The sequence below is a fragment of the Salmo salar genome, chromosome ssa03, assembly GCF_905237065.1.
Source record: "Salmo salar chromosome ssa03, Ssal_v3.1, whole genome shotgun sequence".
Classification (NCBI taxonomy): Eukaryota; Metazoa; Chordata; class Actinopteri; order Salmoniformes; family Salmonidae; genus Salmo; species Salmo salar.
Genome location: NC_059444.1, coordinates 44203012 through 44225853, shown reverse-complemented (window position 1 = coordinate 44225853; position 22842 = coordinate 44203012). Strand labels below are relative to the sequence as shown.

At 41.3% G+C, this 22842-nt stretch overlaps 1 protein-coding gene across 1 annotated transcript in view; it reads left to right on the top strand.

Annotated features, from left to right (window-relative positions):
* Positions 1–11824: 11824 nt before the first annotated feature.
* Positions 11825–22842, top strand: part of vwa5b2 (von Willebrand factor A domain containing 5B2) — a 28533-nt gene continuing 17515 nt past the window's right edge. Inside the window, exon 1 of the mRNA XM_014192055.2 lies at positions 11825–11941. The gene's annotated coding sequence lies outside the window, so the exon portion shown is untranslated. The remainder of the gene's footprint in view (positions 11942–22842) is intronic.

Genomic DNA, 22842 nt, shown 5'->3' with positions numbered 1-22842 from the left:
AAAACTGGACACATGAATGTTCTTGCAACGTTCCCATGAAACGTGTTTAGAATATTAACATGTTCTGAGAACATGTTAACCAGGTTCTGGATAACTTCTATTTGACATTAAGGGAATGGTCTCTTGCACATCACCCTAATGGGAGTCTTAAGGGAAAGTTCTGTAAAGTTTTGGGGACATTTCTTTTTAGCTGGGCTACTATTCCTATTGTGATGAGTAGATTGCATAGTCATAATTTAGGCTGATAATATAACTCAATCACTGTTAGCAAAACAGACAGTTCTGAACAATGCATGACTGATCGCGTAGTGACGTAAAGTAGGCCTAATCAGAGACGTTTCTTCTCTTTTCTTTGCATGGGAAAAATGTGGCCATTTATAAACACATTTCATGCAATTCTAGTACACTTTATATGACTGAAGACATAAGCAACATATTTTTAAATGCGACACAAATTAGTAGCCTTCTCTGCTGACACTGACTAACAGATCAGTAAAAACGACCTTGTCTGCAACCATCTAATTTAGGCCAGCGAAAAGGGGAGTTGTGTACAATATGACATCCATCTAGCCTGGAGGAGGAAATGATTGTCCCCAGAAAAACTTTACAGTGGTACTGATCCAATGATAAAGAGTGAATATGCGCACACTCATCCACGATATGGCCAATAAGATAGGCTACTGGTCGCTCAATTGGGGGATGAGAATTTTGATAACTTGAGACAGATTCGAGTATTTTCTTTGTCTTCTCTTTTCAGCAATAGCCATTTGCTTTCTAAACTATGTTTTTCTAAAAATAATTTTTTTTTATTGAGATAGGCCTATTTAACTGATTTTCACTGACTGCTGCAACAGAACAATCAGCTATTTGGTAGGCTATTAGCCATGCGCTGCCCAAATTGCGTGCTGAAAACAATCTATAGCTCATTTTAAAAAGAAGCTAATTATCGTCTGTGGCCAAATCATGTTCTCTTGTGACGTATGTTTAATGATTTATTTCTGTATAGACACAAGTAGTTATAGGCTATAGCTAATTTCCATGTACTTTTCAATTTACTAAAGCTTGTCTTCCCCTAGCTTATTGGAGGCACAAAGCAATTGGCTCACCGCCTAAACTGCTGACCGGCAAAGCAAGCTGCCTGGCTCTGTCTCTGCTTTCTTAAAGTGCAAGAAAGATACAGGCTGGCAGCTTCTCTCCAAGCGATACTCCGCATGTTCCTAAAGCCAGCCTATTTGATACTCTAAACAGCCGTTGCATTTTAATGCGGATTGTACATTTTTTTGTCAACTTCTTTGTTGACCAACTTTTACATTTTTGGTCTTGATGGAGAACATCTCACTGGAGGGCAAGACTAACTACTTTGTGAAGCGTGTAGGGGAGTTCCAGAGAATGGGCATGATGTCTGGCACCATGGGCATGATGTCTGGCACCACAGACAAAGCCTTCCGGCTAGATGCTGACATCTAAAGCTCTCACAGGCCCCCAAGATGGCCTTGACATCAGACTCTCTTGCCTGACTGCCAATGTTTTATTTCACCTTATTTTTAACATTCTGTCATAAAGAGCACATGTTCAACTTAATAAAACATCACTTTCCCATCTCAAGAGGTAAAAAAAAATAATATTATAGTAAGTGCCTATTAAGTGCCAAATAAAGTAACATGGTTGACCATAACAGGGTTGATGACTTTCTCTTAAATCAGACACAAATCCCCTTGTGATAGGGGAATGTGCAACAGGGAGGCTTAACTGGATACAAAAAAGGTATTGTCTATCTATGGGTAACATGTGTGTTATGCTCAATCTGCTCAGTTTTCCACCACAAAACACCAGAAAATTGCCATTATTATTATTAAAAAAGGTATAGTTTCCCCACAAGAGTTCAGTTCACATAACAGGGTTGACCTTAAAGTGAGGGACAAAATAACTAGGACTTTACAATGACGGGGAAAACGTGGAGACATGTTGGGGTTAAGTGGGTTAAAATCTTCCTAGAAGTCATAGATGTACAAAGAGACATGTCAAAATGCAGAATATTGGCACTTTAGCAAGTCTTTATTCCTATTGAAAGTCAGATTTATTAAATTGTCCATGTGGTCTATATTAAAGGGAACTTCATTTAATACAACAAGCTTTTAAAATTCAATAGCCTATTTGTGCACAATTTCTACTTAAAATATCAAAGGGACGCAGAAGGTGCTAATTTTGTGAAACGACCCAAAGAATAACTTCTCTTCGGCCCAGATTTATTTAATTTGTACTAGACGAATGTTTGCACCTAAAAACTCTATGCCTAATAAATCACTGTGTGTGTTTATTTCATGAAAATAACTCAAAATATATTTTTACAATTTATTTCCCTGAGCCACCCTTTGCTCGTCATTGAATACTGTGATGTTATGCTGTGGGCCAAAAACTCCATCGGCCTGAACAGACTGAAATTCCAGGAGTTGTTTTCAAAAAGCTCTTACACTAAAAGGACATTATCATAGTTTTCACAATTTCAGAGTGTTATTTCAACCTCCTAGTTGTAAAATATCATGACATACAGGAAATCACGTGTTTGACTGCAGTGCCCCTTTAAAATATCAAAAGGACGCAAAAGGCACTCATTTCAGGGAATGACCAGCAACCAATTGGGACATACCACCAGACGGTGTAGATGGGGGCAGCCCCAACTGCCAAGGAGAGTGGCTGGCCTGCATTTGCTCTTACAAAAGAAAACCTAGTACAGTAATGTAGCATCAATAGTCTCTTTTGACTGACAGTTCTGAGTTATGACTGTTGGGATTACATTTAACATGACCTGTGTGAAGACTATGCTGTTCTGAGTGTCTTTCCATTGATGTGTTTTGTATATCTGAGTTTGTGCTGTTAACCAGAGCTGGGGACCCTGTCACCTACCCTGTTATGTTCCTTTGCTTTGTTAGGTGGGTGACCCTCCAGCTTGTAGAGAGGGGAGCCAGCCATTCCTTGTTTGGTGTGTTTCTAATGCATACGCGTTCATTAAATTTCTATTTCTTTTGCATGTTCTAAATCAGGGCTCTCCAACCCTGTTCCTGGAGAGCTACTGTCCCTGTAGGTTTTCACTTCAACCCTAATCTAGCGCACCTGATTCTAATACTTAGCCTGTTGATCAGCTGAATCAGGTTAGTTACAATTGGGATTGGATTGAAAACCTACAGGAGGGTAGCTCTGTAGGAACAGGGTTGGAGAGCCCTGTTCTAAATATATAATCTATTTTGTTTGCCTCTATTCAGCCTCCTTGTCTGTTTGAGTTGTATACTGGTTTACTAGAAAGGTGAGAGTATGAGTATGATCAAAAACCTGTTAATTTGATCCATGTTGTTCTGAGGTAGCCTACGTTAGTGGGAAACAGTTGGCTATGCAGTTTATATGGAAAGCATCTTATCTTGCCTGATATACAGTAGGTAAACGATATGTGACTGCCAAACAAATTAGAATGCAGGGCTATTTAACTTCTGTTATTCTATGCTAAATAATGTGTGTATGATGAGCATAAACTGGGTCTCAATTCTCCTCTAGTTACACGTGTAATGGACTACTACTCATCCTTAGGTGCATAAAATGAATGCACCCCTTGATGCACTACATGTGGGCACACACACACACACACACACACACACACACACACACACACACACACACACACACACACTCAGGTATTATTGACATACTTGGGTGCAGTGAAGACAAACATTGTCTCCAAGGCAGTTGTAATGTGAATACAAAGAGAGGGTGCACTAGAGTAGAGAGAAGCTTTCATACTCTCTCCTGCTAAAGGACTGCCCCTTCCATGATCTCGCCATCACGGTTGACAACTCCCTTGTGTCCTCCTCCCAGAGTGCTAAGAACCTTGGCGTGATCCTGGACAACACCCTGTCGTTCTCCACTAACATCAAGGCGGTGACCCGATCCTGTAGGTTCATGCTCTACAACATTCGCAGAGTACGACCCTGCCTCACACAGGAAGCGGCGCAGGTCCTAATCCAGGCACTTGTCATCTCCCGTCTGGATTACTGCAACTCGCTGTTGGCTGGGCTCCCTGCCTGTGCCATTAAACCCCTACAACTCATCCAGAACGCCGCAGCCCGTCTGGTGTTCAACCTTCCCAAGTTCTCTCACGTCACCCCGCTCCTCCGCTCTCTCCACTGGCTTCCAGTTGAAGCTCGCATCCGCTACAAGACCATGGTGATTGCCTACGGAGCTGTGAAGGGAACGGCACCTCCATACCTTCAGGCTCTGATCAGGCCCTACACCCAAACAAGGGCACTGCGTTCATCCACCACTGGCCTGCTGGCCCCCCTACCTCTGAGGAAGCACAGTTCCCGCTCAGCCCAGTCAAAACTGTTCGCTGCTCTGGCACCCCAATGGTGGAACAAGCTCCCTCACGACGCCAGGACAGCGGAGTCAATCACCACCTTCCGGAGACACCTGAAACCCCACCTCTTTAAGGAATACCTAGGATAGGATAAAGTAATCCTTCTAACCCCCCCCCCTTAAAAGATTTAGATGCACTATTGTAAAGTGGTTGTTCCACTGGATATCATAAGGTGAATGCACCATTTTGTAAGTCGCTCTGGATAAGAGCGTCTGCTAAATGACTTAAATGTAAATGTAAATGTAAATAATGAAGATAATATAGGAGCATAAAGGAAAGACAACAGAGCAGGTAATAACATTCATTTTGTTTAGTTACAATACAATTCATTCAAAAAATATATACAGTACCAGTAAAAACTTTGGACACCTACTCAATCCAGGGTTTTTCTTTATTTTTTATTATTTTCTACATTGTAGAAAAGTAATGAAGACATCAAAACTATGAAATAAGACATATGGACTCATGTAGTAACCAAAAAAGTGTATATTTTATATTTGAGATTCTTTAAAGTAGACACTTTTTGCCTTGATGACAGCTTTGCACACTCTTGTACCTAAATGTGTTAGGACTTACAGTAGGACTTTTTTGTAAATGAAAACATAGCAATGCAGCAACCTACGTGACATCAAAGAGGGTCAACCAACTTTCTGCAGGATAATGCAGTGATGAGTACTAAAATTGTCTCCTATAAAGTGGCTACTTTGAAGAATCTCAAATTAAAAATATATCCTGAGTGGCGCAGCGGTCTAGGCCACTGCATCTCAGTGCTAGAGGTGTCACTACAGACCCTGGTTTGATTTGAGGCTGTATCACAACCGGCCGTGATTGGGAGTCTCATAGGGTGGCGAACAATGAGCCCAGCGTCATCCAGGTTTTGCCGGAATAGGCCGTCATTGTAAATAAGAATGTGTGCTTAACTGACTTGCCTAGTTAAATAAAGGTTACATAGTCAACCACAGTGTGTCATGATCAACTGCATCTAACGGCTTGAATGAAGTGGCAGTTGTGCTCATATACAGGAAATGATGTCACCATACCCTAGGACCAATTGGAACGTCGACTGTATAATCTGCTATCTACTATTTAGCGAGAGGCAGGACCATTTTCTATAGAAGAAGCCCATTTTCACTAACTTATCAATATGCTTTTTAAGAGACAGCTTTTTATCTGTCCCAATATTTGTAAGCGGGACATGTTCAATATGGACACCATCCAAAGTACATATGCTTAAATCAGTTATTTTTATTCTCAGTTTTTTACTAATTTCAGGTCAATAACGTTTTTCTGTAATAAGATAAAGGCAGACTGTAGTTCAGATAGAGCCTGTCAACCATGGGGGCAATAGCATACAAAACAGAATCATCGGCACACAAGTGCAGGTTACAGTTGTTCACAGACAAGTCGATATTGTTCATGTAAACAGGACCCAGAATCGACCCGTGCAGGAGACCTGCCGTAATATCCAGGAAACCTGATTTAACACCATCAGTAAATATGTCAAGTAATTTTTAAACCAGTTACATGCAGCCTGGTCTAGGCCAATTGAGGAAATCCTCTGAATTAGAAGTGAGCGATCAACCGTATCGAAAGCCTTTGACAGGTCAATGAAGAGGGCAGCACGTTGCTTTTTATCAGCAGAGATAGTGCTATTACCTGGTCTACATTTAGAATACATTTCAAAGATAAGAATGATGTTAGCTGATCATTTCTTTTATTTTTTATCTTAATCGAGGATTCTAATATTTTAGCTAGGCAAGAAAGTTTAGAAATAGGGAGAAAGTTATTTAGGTCACAAGGGTCACCACCTTTGTGAAGGGGGAGTACATGGGCCACTTTCCAAACCTTGGGGATAGTACCAGATATAATCGTCAGGCTTAAAATAAATGTTAATGATTCAGCAATCAGTGGGGCAGAGAGTGCAGCAAAAATGGATAAAGCCCCAGTGGATTTTTTTTTTTACATCAATCTTAAGCAAGGCGTCTAGCACATCACAGACAGGAAATTGTTGAAATGAAAACAGATTCACCAAAAGTTAACGGGTTAACCGTAGAGTCAGCTAGAGGCTGGCAGAGGGAAGAGCAGCCGATTGACTGACCAGGGTCAATTAAACCACCGTTTCTCTCAAATAAAAAGCCTGCTGAGATAAAATTGATTAAGAGCATAATTTATTCCACTCTTCTCAGTTTTGATGCCAGAATCAGACAGAACTTGCTTAGGCAGGGAAGAAGAGGAATTTGTACGCTTCAGTAACTGTTTTCCTAAATGATCTAGCTTTCTTAATTGAGATAGTACATCTGTTTTTCAATTGTCTGAAAGATTGCCAGTCCTCTACAGAGTCCGTTTTCCTTGCTCTGCCCCAGGCCTGATTTCTCATCTGAATGAGCTCAGATAGCTCTGAAGAAAACCAAGCGCTAGATTTATCTTTGACTCTGAATTGTTTAAAAGGGGTGTGTTTATCTGCCAGAGGAATAAATATGGAGGAGAAATGTTCTATTTTTTTGAGCAGTGTATATTGAGCCATTACATCACTTCCTTTTTCACTAGGGTATAAAAATGAGGTAACACGCATGCAATATCATTTTGTCATCCAACACCATGAAGAAAAGAAAAGAACTGGCAGTTCAAAAGGGACAGATGGTCGTAGACCTTCATAAATCTGGTGATGGCTACAAGAAGATCTACAAAGGATTGAATATATCACTGAGCACTGTCATGGCAATTATTAAAACATTCTAAAGATATGGAACAGTTGAAAACCTCACGGGTAGAGGACGCAAATGCATTTGCCCCCCAGGATAGGGAGGAGGATGGTGAGAGAAGCAACAAAATCCCCCAAAATCACTGTGAAAGAATTGCAGGCCTTGGTGGCGTCTTGGAGTCACCAGGTTTAAAAAAGCACCATCAGACGCCACCTCCACAACGACAGGCTCTTTGGAAGGGTTGCCAGAAGAAAGCCCTTAATGACCCCTTGACAAAGACGCAAGCGCTTGGAGTTTGCCAAACATCATTTAAATTATAATTGGAAGAAGGTGCTCTGGTCAGATGAGACCAAAATTGAACGTTTTGGTCAGATACAGCATCGGCATGTTTGGCGTCGAAACAGAGATGCATACAAGGAGAGGCACCTCATACCCACGGTGAAATATGGTGGTGGGTCAGTGATGTTTTGGGGCTCTTTTAATTCCAGAGGTCCAGAGGTACTGGTTAAGATTGATGGCATAATGAATTCCACCAAGTACCAGGCAATTTTGGCTGACAGTCTGGTTGCCTCTGCCAGAAGGCTGGGACTTGGCCGTATGTGGACTTTCCAACAAGACAATGACCCAAAACATACCTCAAGATCCACACAGAAATGGTTCTGTGACAACAAAATCAATGTTCTGCCATGGCCATCTCAGACACCGGGCCTCCATCCAAAGGAAAACCTGTGTGCTGAGTGGAAGAGGGCAGTTGATAAGCGCAAACCCAAGAATGTGAAGGATCTTGAAAGGATCTGCATAGAGGAATGGTCCAAAATCCCTCCAAATGTGTTCCTTAACCTTGTCAAACATTACAGGAAAAGACCATGCTGTTATCCATGCCAGAGGTGGTGGCACTAAGTACTAAATGAGGAGTGCCAAAAATGATGAAATCTTGATTTTGGGGAAATGTATTTTGTATTAAATAATTTTATGATTTTGGTGGGTTCCATTGAAACATTAATAAAGTAGAGTATTTTTCACATGTTGGTATTTTGAGTTTCTCTATAATTATATTGTTTATATGTGTTGCCAGTCAGGGGTGCCAGTCATTTTGGAGCCCACTGTATCTACAACCAGGAGCTCAAATTTCAGAAACAGAAATATTTAAAGATTGGGACGCCCTGAAATTTGATTTTACATACAGTATATGGCCAGTCCTCCCCCTTTCTGTAATCTGTCACATCTAAATACATTATAATAATTTACTTCAATGTCTTTATTGTAGACAGAATCATTTAACCATGTTTCTGAGAAAACCAGAATGTCTGGACACGAGTCCTGTACCCAAATGTCAATTGTGTCCATTTTTTAAATCATACTTTGCAAATGTAGGTGCATTAGCCCAAGTCCCTTACAAGGTTAAAAGTCAGACGGGGTATTCAGCTCATTCCCATAACTGGCATAGGGTCATTCACAGACACATGAAGTCTATACTACACAGTATTTGAAATTCTGTTGTTATTGTAATACTACATGCAACAGCAATAATGGTCTATGTTTTGAATAGAGATATGTACAACATTTCAATAAGAATAAACTTTCATAATATTTTCTGAGCTGTGAAATAAAAATGCTCAGTTTTATATTATATGCACACAGAGAGGTTTGCATTAAGGCTTTGAGCCACATGGAGTGAGAATGCAGTGTGGCGTGAGAGGCTTGTGATAGGTATCTTATCAGTGCTTTGTTTGAGCATGTGATAAACCTGACCACGTGTCGCCTCTCTTAAGTACTACCTCTATCTGTAGCTCATGAAGCGGGGTCCCAGAGATAGCTTGGAGGACGCAGTCAGCAGGGCTCTGACCAGGAGGCCCAAATCAGCCAAGGCCAGACAACGGTATCCTCCACCTGACCCAGACCCGTCTGTAAATACCCAACAACATGCAGAGGTAGTGTCAGTGTCAATGCGCCAGCACCGCTCTCAGACTCCACAAGGCCTGTATGGTGGAAACTTTAATACCTTTACTATCGCAGCTGCTACTGGTGCTGTGGTGCCATCTAGGCATCACCAGAGGGACCAGCAGAGAGACAGCTTTGCTCCACTGAGGGACCTAGGCGTCATGGCCTCCCCTGTAGGTAGGCCCATGTCCGCCAGGGGGTGCCGATGACAACAGCAACCCTCCCATCACACACCAGATGCAGAGAGGAACCAATCTCAAGTGGAAACCCATCGTTCACATGACCTGACTCCGAGTCAACCTCGCCTGAACCAGGCATTGAAGATAGCTTCTGTCAACTGGTCTGGAGAGGGGGCTGAGACCCCCTGTGTGTCTCAGGATGACCTGAACAGAGGGAAGAGTAGCGGATCCTTTGACCAAGATGACCCAGAGGTGAAAGGTCAGAGAATCAGGCCCAAGTCATCTGAGGGACGGCAGCGATACCCAGTACAACCACAACCTCAAAGTCAGGAGGACCAACCTTGGAACACACACAACACTCAAGGACAGGGACACCATCGGTACCCAGTACTAACTCAAAGTAAAGAGCACCATGCTCCAGACGCAAAGAATATAGAGCGGCCAGGCAGTCATGTTTATCCCGGTCATAATCAAGCAGCCACAGATGTTGTGGATATGGTGGAGTCCAATACAAATACGATGCACTCATACTACTCATCTACACATCCCCTCCTTGTACCTCGAGTATCCTGCAGCTCCCTCAACAAGTACTGTGTCTTGCCCTCCATCAGAAAAAGAGATGCTAAGAGTCTTTCTAAGAATGTGGACCAGTAGCCCCACCTTAACATGGATTTATAAATCTTTATTTTCAACAAACAAATATTTGTGTTGTTGTATGCTATGTGTATAGGAGGGAACTGAGTTATTGAATGATACTGCTTATTTGTGTGGGGAATTAAATTATAGTAAATTAAATAAAGGTGAACTTGATCTCTCTTGTTGGTCATAGTCTGTCGTGCTGTAGTCAGTAGTGAGAACACCTCAGCAATACCTGACTTTGTCTCTAGATGGTGACAAAGATGAATAAAAAGTGAAGTAGACCTACATTTTGCATTTTTGAATTCAACAAGTAGAGGAAAGTCAGGACAAACAAATAAGTTGTTTTTGATTATTTGGCAAAAGGCTTTGTCTTGTTTGTATCAAGGTACAAGCATGCTGTCCTCAATTCTGCAATCAATATTTTTTTCCTTCAAGACAAACCCAATCAATGGGGATAGAAATCTATAATCAATGTAAACAGAAGATAAAATCAATTATCTTAGCCATAATATGTATTTTGCTCACATTAATCAGTTTGTGTATAAACTTTGACTCAATGTGCTATATTTGAAGTGACCTGTTGTCTGTGTGTTATTATCTGTTACTAAATGATGAATAATGTCTTATACACATGATCTATACTCACAGCCTGACCACATTAATCTACAACCGCTATTCCATTCGTAAGGTAGCGTAATGTAATGTAAAATATGAGACTAAACGGAGGGATACAAATGTACGTTCCAAATCCAACGAAATGTCACGAGGCTAGGTTAATTTCTCAAAGTTACATCACCGCACCTGCAGCCCCACGACCCTAACAATCATAACAGGTGCAACACCTGCAGCCCCACGACCCTAACAATCATAACAGGTGCAACACCTGCAGCCCCACGACCCTAACAATCATAACAGGTGCAACACCTGCAGCCCCATGACCCTAACAATCAGAACAGGTGCAACACCTGCCAGTGCCAATATAACTACATACTGTACCTGTTACCATGGTTCCTTCACAGTAACTCAGACTATCCAGACTTAGTAAAGGTCAGTGAGAGCACGTTCCATACCGAATAGACCTGTTGGCCAGTGCAGTTAAAGAAGAGGGAGCCATTTTAGACTGTGATGTAGCTACTGTTTTCCTTTTGCCAGTGTTGAAACTGATGAGAATGTACATGGGAGAATAGCATTTAATTGATTCCTCAAAACTTCTCTCCTCGCCTCCCTCTCAAAAACCATTGGATGAGAAGGTCAAAGATCCCTTCCCTCTAACCTTCTCATCTAATGGGATTTGAGGAGGCAAGGAGAGAGGACATGAGAAATCAAGGAAATGAAATGAATATTCTCCTCCTGTGTCTGACTCTGACCTGTTGAGGAGAGGCAGGCAGACAGACTCAGATGATCTGCTCTCTCCTGGCTCAATCAGCCATTATCTTGACTTATGGGCTATGGTCAGAGCCAATTGCCTGGACACAGAACAGACAGCGAATTATGTCCACCACAGCAACTGGTCCAGGGGCAGTATGGTTTACAATGGTGACATGTAGGGATGGGATATGTAGGATTGATTGTAGATCAGTAACAGACACATACAGTATGTTTATCTTTGCGTAATTTACTAAGGACTATACCTGTATAACTTCAAAGCCACAATGTAATCCATATAATACACTAATACTGAATGAATAAGCATTATTCTGAATGAATAAGAATAGTATTATTTGTTGTCATAACAATGTCTACCCTGTCAATGAATCCTCGTCAATCATTATAGTTCTCCTTACAGTAATACTCAGAGATGAGGAACAGTGTGTGTGTGTGTGTGTGTGTGTGTGTGTGTGTGTGTGTGTGTGTGTGTGTGTGTGTCAATGCACGCGCACGCTCTGCACCGTCCGTATTGCGCGTGCGCGCGTGGGTAAATAGGCACTGAGGAGAACAGGGTCCGTCCTTTAACGGTAAAAACCCGAGTGGGGTTAAAAACAGTAGGAGACAGAAGTGGGATGGAGTGATGCTGACCAGCAAGAGGAACCGGAGAGAAACAACGGGACCGCAGTGATCACAGAGAAGCAGAAAGACCGGTAAGTAAATGCATGGCAATGTATTGATTTAGCATTTTATCAAAGGGGTTTTATTAACGCAAATAGCCTGCAGTAGGGCTATACTCACTGTGTATATCTCTTGCAGCCACTTTCAACAGTAAAAATAATGGGCAGCTCAATGCTGTGTCATGTTTAGCCTGTCTGCACTGAGTTTTGTTAGGAGCTTATGCACTTATGCATTCTTATGTAGGCTTACAATGATCTTCAATTTAAGGTATTTGCATTTGCAAAAATAATTTGATGTTGATACAGCAACCCCCCCACCCCCCCACACACACACTCCTGTCATTCCATATGATTTCAACCACTTTCTGACTGTACCCCTTTTGATTTGAACGAAACCTTCCATACATGTTTGCCCATTGTAGTGGTCAGAAAGTGATTCTTTTTTACCTAAATGCCAAAACATTCAGGTGATACAGTGGTGTTAAACAGTATCCAATTGTCATACTTGAATAAAATGTACATTAAAAATACTACTTGAGTAAAAGTCTAAAAGAATTTGTTTTTAAGTATACTTAAGTATCAAAAGTCAATGTAATTGATTTTCTTGATTTGTATTTATTTATGAATAGCCAGAGGCACACTCCAACACTTAGACAATAATTTACAAATTAAGCATTTGTGTTTAGTGAGTCCTTCAGATCAAAGGCAGTAGGGAGGACCAGGGATGTTATCTTGATAAGTGTGTGATTTGGACGATTTTCCTCTCCTGCTAAGCATTCGGAATGTAACAAGTACTTTGAGGTGTCAGGGAAAATGTATGGAGTAAAAAGTACATTATTTTCTTTAGAAATGTAGTGGAGTAAAAGTAAAAGTAGTCAAAAATATTAATAGCAAAGTAACGTACAGATACCCCAAACAACAACTTAAGTAGTCTTCCCTGTGGCTCAGTTGGTAGAGCATGGTGTTTGCAACGCCAGCATGGTGTGTGCAATGCCAGGGTTGGGGGTTTGATTCCCACGGGGGGCCAGTACAATTTTTTTTTAATGAAATGAATGCATTCACTACTGTAAGTTGCTCTGGATAAGAGCATCTGCTAAATGACGTAAATGTAAGTAGTACTTAAAAGTATTCTTACTTAAGTGCCTTACACCATTGAGGAGATAGAGATGCTCAAAGTTTTTGCATACCCCCTCCTACCATGAGCATACCCCATCCTCCTGAGTGGCGCAGCGGTCTAAGGCACTGCATCTCAGTTCTAGAGGTGTCACTACAGACCTTGGTTTGATTCCAGGCTGTATCACAACCGGCTGTGATTGGGAGTCCCACAGGGCGGTGCACAATTGGCCCAGCGCCGTCCGGGTTAGGGTAGGCTGTCATTGTAAATAACAATTTGTTCTTAACTGACTTGCCTAGTTAAATAAAAAAAATCTATGTCTTTATCAATTAAACATATAAATAATTACGTTTGACATAATTTGAAAGCTTGCAAACCGGATTGTCAAACTATTAAAAAATGTATTGAAAAATGATTTTTAAATAAAAATTGCGTAATATTTTGACCTTTCAGTCAATATAAAAAACACAAATTAAACCAAAAATGATTTCATATATGTTCTAGTTCAGACCCTATTTGACATCATCTGAGGTGTTTGTGTTGTGCCTGTCTTCAGACACACCATACTTTTGAATACAGGTGGGTGTCATGTATTGGCTGATAAATGCCAGTGGTAGAAACAGTACTCAATTGTCATACTTGAGTAAAAGTAAAGTTGCCTTAATAGAAAATGACTCAAGTAAAAGTGAGTCACCCAGTAAAATACTACTTGAGTAAAAGTCTAAAAGTATTTGGTTTTAAATATACTTAAGTATCAAAAGTGTATGGAATTGCTAAAATATACTGTAACAAGTACTCTTGGGTATCAGGGAAAATGTATCAAGTAAAAAGTATATTATTTTCTTTAGGAATGTAGTGAAGTTAAAGTAAAAGTTGGCAAAAACATAAATAGTAAAATAAAGAACAGATACCCCAAAAAACTACTTAAGTAGTTATTTTTACTTAAGTACTTTACACCACTGATAAATGTACTAAAATGTGAATATAATGGACATTTTTACTTTCATTTTGGTAACACAAAGATGGTTGGAGAACATACACGCAAAACGATGCCAGATTCAAAACTTTGAATTATTCAATTTAAATTATTATACAAAATTATTGTAACTAATTGAATGTTATATATATGGGGGATACAATCATCCCAGCTCTGCAGATTTTGCTGCAGAGACAGAATCATTAGATATATACAGTAGCTTGTTTTTGGTTGTAGGTCCAGGAATGGCAGAAGAATTGCAACATTTACCTGAAGCTAACTGCAGATAGCACTACTGGGTGATTTGAAAAGTCATAGTCATTCGAGCAATAATATAATAATACTTTTAGCAAAAAATGTTATCTTTAATTTACAATCTGTAGAAACTATGAGAATAGAAAGGTTCAGAACTGTTGTAAAACATCACAGCACAGATTGAAAAGATATGGCAAATAGAAATCCAATATGGATGGTGTTAAGAGATAGATGGGAGGGGTTGAGTGTAGCTGAAGGGTGGGACAAATAACAACAAGATAACTCATGTCAAATATACTGTGTATGTAAAATGTATATAGGTTCAGAACTATTGTGAAACAGCACAGTTAAAAATATATGGCAAATAGAAATTGAACTGGATGGTCTGCAGAAATAGATGGTAGAGGGTAGAGGAAGGACAGGAGTAAAAACAAACAAAAGATAACCATTGTAAAAGAGATTGTATCCGTAAAATGTATATAGAATGTATAAGCTGAAAGTAGAAGCCAAAGTGTTGTTGTTCATTAGTTTACTCCAATTAGGGGAGGGGTGGTAAAATATATACTGCTCAAAAAAATAAAGGGAACACTTAAACAACACATCCTAGATCTGAATGAAAGAAATAATCTTATTAAATACTTTTTTCTTTACATAGTTGAATGTGCTGACAACAAAATCACACAAAAATAATCAATGGAAATCCAATTTATCAACCCATGGAGGTCTGGATTTGGAGTCACACTCAAAATTAAAGTGGAAAACCACACTACAGGCTGATCCAACTTTGATGTAATGTCCTTAAAACAAGTCAAAATGAGGCTCAGTAGTGTGTGTGGCCTCCACGTGCCTGTATGACCTCCCTACAACGCCTGGGCATGCTCCTGATGAGGTGGCGGATGGTCTCCTGAGGGATCTCCTCCCAGACCTGGACTAAAGCATCCGCCAACTCCTGGACAGTCTGTGGTGCAACGTGGCGTTGGTGGATGGAGCGAGACATGATGTCCCAGATGTGCTCAATTGGATTCAGGTCTGGGGAACGCATCCATAGCATCAATGCCTTCCTCTTGCAGGAACTGCTGACACACTCCAGCCACATGAGGTCTAGCATTGTCTTGCATTAGGAGGAACCCAGGGCCAACCGCACCAGCATATGGTCTCACAAGGGGTCTGAGGATCTCATCTCGGTACCTAATGGCAGTCAGGCTACCTCTGGCGAGCACATGGAGGGCTGTGCGGCCCCCCAAAGAAATGCCACCCCACACCATGACTGACCCACCACCAAACCGGTCATGCTGGAGGATGTTGCAGGCAGCAGAACGTTCTCCACGGCGTCTCCAGACTCTGTCATGTCTGTCACGTGCTCAGTGTGAACCTGCTTTCATCTGTGAAGAGCACAGGGTGCCAGTGGCGAATTTGCCAATCTTGGTGTTCTCTGGCAAATGCCAAACGTCCTGCACGGTGTTGGGCTGTAAGCACAACCCCCACCTGTGGATGTCGGGCCCTCATACCACCCTCATGGAGTCTGTTTCTGACTGTTTGAGCAGACACATGCACATTTGTGGCCTGCTGGAGGTCATTTTGCAGGGCTCTGGCAGTGCTTCTCCTGCTCCTCCTTGCACAAAGGCGGAGGTAGCGGTCCTGCTGCTGGGTTGTTACCCTCCTACGGCCTCCTCCACGTCTCCTGATGTACTGGCCTGTCTCCTGGTAGCGCCTCCATGCTCTGGACACTACGCTGACAGACACAGCAAACCTTCTTGCCAAAGCTCGCATTGATGTGCCATCCTGAATGAGCTGCACTACCTGAGCCACTTGTGTGGGTTGTAGACTCCGTCTCATGCTACCACTAGAGTGAAAGCACCGCCAGCATTCAAAAGTGACCAAAACATCAGCCAGGAAGCATAGGAACTGAGAAGTGGTCACCACTTGCAGAACCACTCCTTTATTGGGGGTGTCTTGCTAATTGCCTATAATTTCCACCTGTTGTCTATTCCATTTGCACAACAGCATGTGACATTTATTGTCAATCAGTGTTGCTTCCTAAGTGGACAGTTTGATTTCACAGAAGTGAGATTGACTTGGAGTTACATTGTGTTGTTTAAGTGTTCCCTTTATTTTTTTGAGCAGTGTATTTTAAAAAGATGCGCACTCTTGGCATTCTCTCAACCAGCTTCATGAGGTAGTCACTTTGAATGCATTTCAATTAACAGGTGTGCCTTGGTAAAAGTTAATTTATGGAATTTCTTTCCTTCTTAATGCGTTTGAGCCAATCAGTTGTGTTGTGACAAGGTAGGGGTGGTTTACAGAAGATAGCCCTATTTGGTGAAAGACCAAGTCCATATTATGGCAAGAACAGCTCAAATAAGCAAAGAGAAATAACAGTCCATCATTACTTTAAGACATGAAGGTCAATCAATGTGGAACGTTTCAAGAACTTTGAACGTTTCTTCAAGTGCAGTCGCAAAAGCCATCAAGCGCTATCATGAAACTGGCTCTCATGAGGACCGCCACAGGAAAGGAAGACCCAGAGTTATCTCTGCTGCAGAGGATAAGTTCATTAGAGTTACCAGCCTCAGAAATTTCAGTCCAAATAAATGCTTCACAGAGTTCAAGTAAGACACATCTCAACATCAACTGTTCTGGGGAGACTGCTTGAATCAGGCATTCATGCTCGAATTGCTGCAGAGAAACCACTACTAATGGACACCAATAAGAAGGAGACTTGCTTGGGCTAAGAAACACGAGCAATGGACATTAGACCGGTGGAAATCTGTCCTTTGGTCTGATGAGTCCAAATTTGAGATTTTTGGTTCCAGCTGCTTTGTCTTTGTGAGACGCAGAGTAGGTGAACGGATTATCTCCGCATGTGGTTCCCACCGTGAAGCATGGAGGAGGAGGTGTGATGGTGTGGGGGTGCTTTGCTGGTGACACTGTCAGTGATTTATTTAGAATTCAAGGCACACTTAACCAGCATGACAACCACAGCATTCTGCAGCGATACACCATCCCATCAGGTTTGCGCTTAGTGGGATTATCATTTGTTTTTCAACAGGACAATGACCCAAAACACACCTCCAGGCTGTGTAAGGGCTATTTGACCAAGAAGGAGAGTGAGGTAGTGCTGCATCAGATGACCTGGCCTCCGCAATCCCCCAACCTCAACCAAATTAAGATGGTTTGAGATGATTCGGACGAGTGAAGGAAATACAGCCAACAAGTGCTCAGCATATGTGGGAACTCCTTCAAGACGGTTGGAAAAGCATTTCAGATGAAGCTGGTTGAGAGAATGCCAAGAGTGTGCAAAGCTCCCTTCAAGGCAAAGGTGGCTACTTTGAAGAATCTAAAATCTAAAATCTATTTGTTACTACATGATTCCATATGTGTTATTTCATAGTTTTGATGTCTTCAAAATTATTATACAATGTAGAAAATAGTAAAAATAAATAAAAACCCTAGAATGAGTAGGTGTGTCCAAACATTTGACTGGTACTGTATATATATATGTACAGTTGAAGTTGGAAGTTTACATACACCTTAGCCAAATACATTTAAAGAATTCCTGACATTTAATCCTAGTAAAAATGCCCTGTCTTAGGTCAGTTAGGATCACCACTTTATTTAAAGAATGTGAAATGCCAGAATAATAGTAGAGAGAATGATTCATTTCAGCTTTTATTTCTTTCATTTTACATTTTAGTCATTTAGCAGACACTCTTATCCAGAGCGACTTACAGTAGTGAATACATACATTTCATTTCATGCATTTATTTGTTGTCATGGCCCCCCGTGGGAAACAAACCCACAACCCTGGCGTTGCACACACCATGCTGGCATTGCAAACACCATGCTCTACCAACTGAGCCACAGGGAAGATCTTTCATCACATTCCCAGTGGGTCAGAAGTTTACATACACTCAATTAGTATTTGGTAGACATTTCTCCAAAAAGTATGATCTTTGTCCCCATGTGCAGTTGCAAACCGTAGTCTGGCTTTTTTATGGTGGTTTTGGAGCAGTGGCTTCTTCCTTGCTGAGCGGCCTTTCAGGTTATGTCAATATAGGACTCGTTTTATTGTGGATATAGATACTTTTGTACCTGTTTCCTCCAGCATCTTCACAAGGTCCTTTGCTGTTGTTCTGGGATTGATTTGCACTTTTCGCACCAAAGTACATTAATCTCTAGGAGACAGAATGCGTCTCCTTCCTGAGCGGCATGACAACTGCGTGGTCCCATGGTGTTTATACTTGCATACTATTGTTTGTACAGATGAACGTGGTATCTTCTGGTGTTTGGAAATTGCTCCCAAGGATGAACCAGACTTGTGGCGGTCTACAATTATTTTTCTGAGGTCTTGGCTGATTTCTTTTGATTTTCCCATGATGTCAAGCAAAGAGGCACTGAGCTTGAGGTAGGCCTTGAAATACATCCACAGGTACACCTCCAATTGACTCAAATGATGTCAATTAGCCTATCAGAAGCTTCTAAAGCCATGACATCATTTTCTGGAATTTTCCAAGCTGTTTAAAGGAACAGTCAACTTAGTTTATGCAAACTTCTGACCAACTGGAATATATATGTGTGTATATATATGTATGTACAGTGCATTCGGAAAGTATTCAGACCCCTTCACTTTTCCCACATTTTGTTACGATACAGCCTTATTCTAAAATGAAGTAAATCATTTCCCCCCCTCATCAATCTACACACAATAAACCATACTGACAAAGCGAAAACAGGTTTTTAGAATAAAATAAAAAAATACCTTATTTACATAAGTATTCAGACCCTTCGTTATGAAACTCAGAATTTTGCTCTGGTGCATCCTGTTTCCATTGATCATCCTTGAGATGTTTCTACAACTTGATTGGAGTCTATCTGTGGTAAATTCAATTGATTGTGCATTATTTAGAAAGGCACACACCTGGCTATATAAGGTCCCACAGTTGACAGTGCATTTCAGAGCAAAAACCAAGCCAAGAGGTCAAAGGAATTGTCCGTAGAGCTCCGAAACAGGATTGTGTCGAGGCACAGATCTGGGGAAGGGTACCAAAACATTTCTGCAGCATTTAAGGTCCCCAAGAACACAGTGGCCTCCATCATTCTTAGATGAACGATGTTTGGAACCACCAAGACTCTTCCTAGAGCTGGCCGCCCGGCCAAATTGAGCAATCTGTGGAGATGGGAGAACCTTCCAGAAGGACAACCATCTCTTCATCACTCCACCAATCAAGCCTTTATCGTAGAGTGGGTAGACGGAAGCCACTCCTCACTAAAAGGCACATGACAGCCCGCTTGGAGTTTATCAAAAGGCACCTTAAGACTCTCAGACCATGAGAAACAAGATTCTCTGGTCTGATGAAACCAAGAACTCTTTGTCCTGAATGCCAAGTGCGACGTCTAGAGGAAACCTGGCACCATCCCTATGGCGAAGCAGGGTGGTGCCAGCATCATGCTGTGGGGATGTTTTTCAGCGGCAGGGACTGGGAGACTAGTCAGGATCGAGGGAAAGACGAACGGAGCAAAGTACAGAGAGATCCTTGATGAAACCTGCTCCAGAGCGCTCAGGACCTCAGTCTGGCACAAAGGTTCACCTTCCAACAGGACAATGACCCTAAACACACAGCCAAGACAACGCAAGAGTGGCTTCGGTACAAGTCTCTGAATGTCCTTGAGTGGCCCAGCCAGAGAGCCTGGACTTGAACCCGATCGAACATCTCTGGAGAGACCTGAAAATAGCCGTGCAGCAACGCTCCCCATCCAACCAGACAGAGCTTGAGAGGATCTGCAGAGAAGAATGGAAGAAACTACCCTAATATAGGTGTGCCAATCTTGTAGCGTCATACCCAAGAAGAGTCGACTGTAATCGCTGCCAAAGGTGCTTCAACAAAGGACTGAGTAAAGGATCTGAATACTTATGTACATTTTTATACATTTGCAAACATTTCTATAAATCAGTTTTTGCTTTGTCATTATTGGGTTTTGTGTGTAGATTGATGAGGGAGAAAAACTATAATCAATTGTAGAATAAGGCTGTATTGTAACAAAATGTGGAATAAGTCAAGGGGTCTGAATACTTTCCGAAGGCACTGTATGTATATGTATATATATTTTTTAAATATATGGGGGATATATATGCAGACAATTACATTGATGGAAGCTACAATCTATCTGCAATATTAAAGCTGATCTACCCGCCCCCCCAAAAAAAAAAAGATTATGGTTGGAGAATGTTAGAGAATGAGTTGTGGGAATATTCATTGATTTAAATTAAACTGTTAGGTTTCCTATGGAAGATTACTTGGCTACCTTGTAGAGTGTTGGGCAGTAATCAAAAGGTTACTGGTTCGTATCCCCGAGATGGCAAGGTGGGAAAAAACCTACCGGTTTGTACTTGAACCGGGCAGTTAACAACCTCTGCTTCCCAGGCACTGATTACGTGGATGTTGATTAAGGCAGCCCCTTGCACCTCTGATTCATAAGGGTTGGGTTAAATGCAGAAGACACATTTCAGTTGTAGAACTGACTAGGTATCCCCCATTCCCTTTATTGAAATATAGATAATAGAATATAGATTTCCATTCAAGTTGACATTCGATGGTGGGTGGACTGGTGGCCATCTTTCTGGTAATTGGAAGTTAAAGTTTCTACTCAATTTAAATTTCATGGTGTACCAGGTAAATTGTAGTGGTCTGAATGGAAATGTCCATTCTATGAATTCTACTTCTATGATTGAAATGACACCCACCCTGTATTCAAGGGTATGCTGTGTCTCAACCGATGACGGGCACAACATAAATACCTCATATGATGTAAAAAAGGGTCTGAGCTACAACATATGCGAAAATGTGAAAATGTTTTTAGATCATTTACGTTAAAGGTTAAAAAATGAACGAATTTTGTAAATTATATCTAACTCAACTTTTATTTTTTTCAGTGTTGAAGACATGGATGACTCATGGTAGGGTGGGGTATGCAAAATTGGTCAATTTTGAGCACCTCAATTTCTAAACTGTTCTTCCATGGGCAAACAAGTATGGAAGGTTTTGTTTAAATCAGAAGGGGTGAAGTCAGAAGTGATTAAATTCATATAGAACAACCCTGAACCTAAACAGCAGAAGAAGCAGCCTGTTGTATCAGATCTCCCATGGACATTTTTTTATGAGAGAAAATAGGTAAAGCACAGTATGTGTTTGCCATCTACGTACCGGTGCCCTTTCATATCAGCCAAAATGTATATTAAACAGATTTATTCAGTAGTACTTTATGGAAGATGACGAGACCTTTTAATTGAAAGATCTAGACATTTACATTTAACAAGTAACCTTTTCTGCTGTGTGTTTTACTCTTATCGAGTGTTTGTTGTTGAATGCTGGTTTGGCTTATTTCTGCCCTCCCCTTCTCCCAAACAGACATGTATTTGCTACTCCCCCTCCATCCCTCCAGAGCACAGTAGCCAGATGGAAGCTGTTGATCTACTTAGTCAGAGGTGGATGTAGAGACCATTACCCAGACCAAAGCAAACAGTCACAGTCTGCACTCCGCAATTTACTGCTCACTGAGCTGTGAGTCCGCTAACACTAAACCATTAGAAACCATTACACCTGCACGTTATAGCCCAGATTCCCAGAACATTGTTTTATTCAAGGAGTGGTAAAAAGGTCAATCACTAACAAGTGTGTTTTATGTTCTTCTTTGACCTGCTGGGCTTATTTGCAGCATCTGTGTTTCTTTCGTAAAGAACATGGCTGCCTAGTTTGATTGTGTTTGGTGCTGATGCAAGCAACAGGGTTAGTGCAAGCAACAAGGTGATGTTAAACTGGAAGGACGTCCCTGTGAGTTTAAAGTCCTAAACAACAAGATGTAAGCCTTTTCAAGATGAGAATAGTTTCTATTTGTTACTACATCTCTTATTTACACTAACATTCTCTTGAGGAGCACCTGTTTGGTAGGTTTACTAAGAGGTTCCAGTAACCCAACAAGCTTACCTGATCTCTTTCCCGTATTGTGCCACTAACACAACCTAAAGATACATCATACAACCCACTCTTATCTCCTCTGTGGTCAGGTAAGACTTGTGAAGCTGTATAGTATGGATTTGCATCAGGTAGCTGTTGAGGAGATGCTGCCCTGGAGACCATGGAGTGTTGACCAGTCTGTTAATGATTGAGCTGGCCTTTAACACTGCTGCAACCGGTTGCTATGCAGGTGGAGAGAGGGGATAGCTCGGTTACCAGAGTAGAAGCCCAAGGCAAGATGGGGCTGCTGTAAATAAATATATCTCACAATGTGAAAACAGTACATGTTTACCTTTTCTTTATTATACCAACCTGACACAATTGCCCTGCAGCAAGGTTCATTAAATTTGGGGACCTTTAGCTGACATTTTGAAATAATTATCAGAGCTGATTCCAGGGCAATGTTTTTTCTATCAATTGAGAGAAGGCCTAATTTAGAAGCACATAATTGGTCGAAGAACTTTCCATACTGTGCTTCTGATCCTTCCCCTTGATAAGGCTAGAAATTGAGGCCATTTGAATGCATGTGCACCCACACACACCCACACACACACACACACACACACACACACACACA